Source organism: Callospermophilus lateralis, chromosome 2, assembly GCF_048772815.1.
Source record: "Callospermophilus lateralis isolate mCalLat2 chromosome 2, mCalLat2.hap1, whole genome shotgun sequence".
In the NCBI taxonomy this organism is placed as follows: domain Eukaryota; kingdom Metazoa; phylum Chordata; class Mammalia; order Rodentia; family Sciuridae; genus Callospermophilus; species Callospermophilus lateralis.
The window spans coordinates 153,899,204-153,902,200 of NC_135306.1; the positions used below are offsets into that span (position 1 = coordinate 153,899,204).

The 2,997-nt window shown below is 38.4% G+C and overlaps 1 pseudogene; it reads left to right on the forward strand.

The window, feature by feature from the left end:
* Positions 1-816: 816 nt before the first annotated feature.
* On the forward strand, positions 817-1,757 carry LOC143391405 (olfactory receptor 52H1-like; annotated as a pseudogene).
* Positions 1,758-2,997: the final 1,240 nt, after the last annotated feature.

Consider the following 2,997-nt stretch of genomic DNA (forward strand, 5'->3'; position numbering starts at 1 on the left):
CTCCCCAACTAGCAAAGGGAACAGAGATCCTCTAAGGCGTCCAAATATTGCCTGTGAAGTCTTAAATCATACTCTGAGCTCACTGCTTGTTGAGAAGGGGGAATGTTGTTCCCTTGTCCCTGAATATTCTCTGGTAAATGGCATCTCAATAAATACACCTCCAAATTTGAATCATATTTCAATCATTGAAGTAAAAGTTCCCACATCACCCCAGCCCTGAAACGTGCCCCTTTTTCTTCTCTTTTTGTTATTTTTTCCTCCTGCTTTATCCAAAGTCTTCAATTTATTTCCATCAAATTCATTGCCTGAAACATAAAATTTACTCTATGAAAGTCAGCAGTTCCTCATTCTTCACAGCATAACTTCATCATATATAACAGTTTTACTACTTTTATTATTCTCTTTCCATGTCCTCCCTCTTTGAATATTTTTTGCCTTTTGCTTCAAAATTGATTTTTTTTCCCTATGAATGAGGGCACAATTTAAATAATCCACAATGGAAAAGAAAGTTATTGATGCATAATCATAAGAAATCATTGACCCCCAAAATAGCTATATCATAGGGTTTATTAGAATATATATATGAATGTATATGTATATGTATGTATGTCAATGTACAAGACTAGTCAATCCCACAGGTGCCAGCTCATCATCCCTGGGAGAGGACATGCTTCTAATGTAGGAACCCTGAATGTGATAGTTGCAGTAACCAACTATTTTCAGCTCCACAGTAGAATTGGCAGATTTTATAATTCACACTGACAGCTGGTTTGTCCTTAGGACTCAAGAACTAGTGGATCCCAGACTGAAGAGACCATGCATAACTCAAGTTGTTATAACCCAAGTTCCTTCATCCTTCTTGGAATACTTGGCCTGGAGCACTTCCACCTCTGGATTGGGATTCCCTTCTGTGTCATCTACCTTGTGGCCATTGTGGGCAACTGCATCCTGCTCTACCTCATTGCAGTTGAGCGCAGCCTCCATGAGCCCATGTTCTTCTTCCTGTCCATGCTGACCAGCACGGATCTCATCTTGTCCACTGCCACAGTGCCCAAACTGCTCAGTAACCTCTGGCTTGGCTCCCAAGAAATAACCTTCTCTGGTTGTCTCACACAGATGTTTTTCCTGCAGTTCAGCTTTGCAGTGGACTCAGCTGTCCTATTGGCCATAGCATTTGATCGCTATGTGGCCATCTGCTTGCCCTTGAGATACAACACCGTCTTGACCCCACAGGTGATCATCAAGCTTATGGTGAGCATTGTTGTGAGGAGCTTTTCCGTCATCCTGCCAGATGTGTTTCTTCTAAAACGCTTACCATTTTGCAGGACCCGCATCATCCCACATACATACTGTGAGCACATAGGTGTTGCTCGGCTTTCCTCTGCTGACATCTCCGTCAACATTTGGTATGGATTTTCTGTACCTCTCATGACTGTCATCTCAGATGTCATCCTTATTGCTGTGTCCTATGTCTTCATCCTCCATGCTGTCTTTCAACTCTCATCCCTGGGTGCCCGCCAAAAGGCCCTGAGCACCTGTGGTTCCCATGTGTGTGTTATCCTCCTGGTTTACAACCTGCCTTCTTCTCTATCCTTGCTCATCGCTTTGGGCACGGTGTCCCTCGGAATGTTCTTATCCTATTTGCCAACTTCTATGTGGCCATCCCTCCTGCCCTAAATCCTGTTGTTTATGGCGTGAAGACCAAGCAGATCCAGGAGAAATTTATTCTTCTCATCACTTGGAAGAGGCCACAGTGAGTGGACACCAAAGGAGAAATTTAGATTAATTGATTTTTTGAAATTTTACGTAACATAGAAAGACACAAAATGAGGGTATACCTCTTAATAATTTGAAATTTAAGCATTCTACCCTTGTAAAGAATATAAGGAAGTGAAAAAGTAGAGAAAGACAAGTCATTTAAATTTCTGAAACATGAACTGTTTTCTTTAATACCTTGCCTGTGTGTGTGTGTGTGTGTGTGTGTGTGTGTGTGTAAAAGCTCATGTGGATGCAGCAGAGCCAAACTAAGGTTCATATTATTCTTGTTGCTAATTTTGAAGATATTTGAAGAATAGATACTTCCCCAGATGCGACTCATCCTGTGGTTTTGAAATAAAAGCAAAAGTCTTCTGCCTTCCTTCGTCAGGTAGTTATCAACATTCTCTGCTATAATCAAACACTATGTTTCAAACTTTGGTCCAGATAACATAGATTATTATTGCTTTTTCTTAAATTCTCTACTTGCTTTATTTTTTCCTCCCCATTTGGGAAAGCTTAGAGGTACATATATTTGTACCCATTTTTCTTAAATGCACAAAGAAAGTCCAACACTTTTAAAAAATATCCCTTAGATTTTATTTTATGGTTTAAGATTAATAAATAAAAATATGTTTGAGGGAGTAATATTAGTTAATTTGTTTTTGAATGAGGAGTCACAGACTTAACAAAATTGTAGAAAGATGCTTAAAGGAGGATCCAAACAAAGAACACATGATTTATATGATTCGGAATTCTGAACTCTTCATTTAATTACTTCCTGGGATTCCACTCACACTAATACCTTACAAACTCTCCCAGATTACTTTCTCCAAAACTGACCGGGAAACTCACTCCCTGTCTCTGTACCACGTGTTCTTTCCCATCTTCCTTCATAATACATTGCACTATTAAAAATAGGAATGCTACTGCCTTAGAACTGTGACTTGCCTTTATTTCTCTTATGATACCATCTGACAAAGTTAACTCAACATACCTGATATGCAATCAGAGACATGATAAATTGTGGTATAAAGGTGTATTAAGAATTGTAATGCAAAATAATAATAATAATAATAATGATAATAATAATAATAAATAATTGAACATTTGAGTCTGAAGTTTCTACAGTCATTCTGGTGAATATAAACATCACTTTCTGACCTTTATTATGACATGGAATTTGATAGAGTTTTAGTGTATTACCTATCTCTCTGAGAGTATTTCATAATCTTTTTAAAG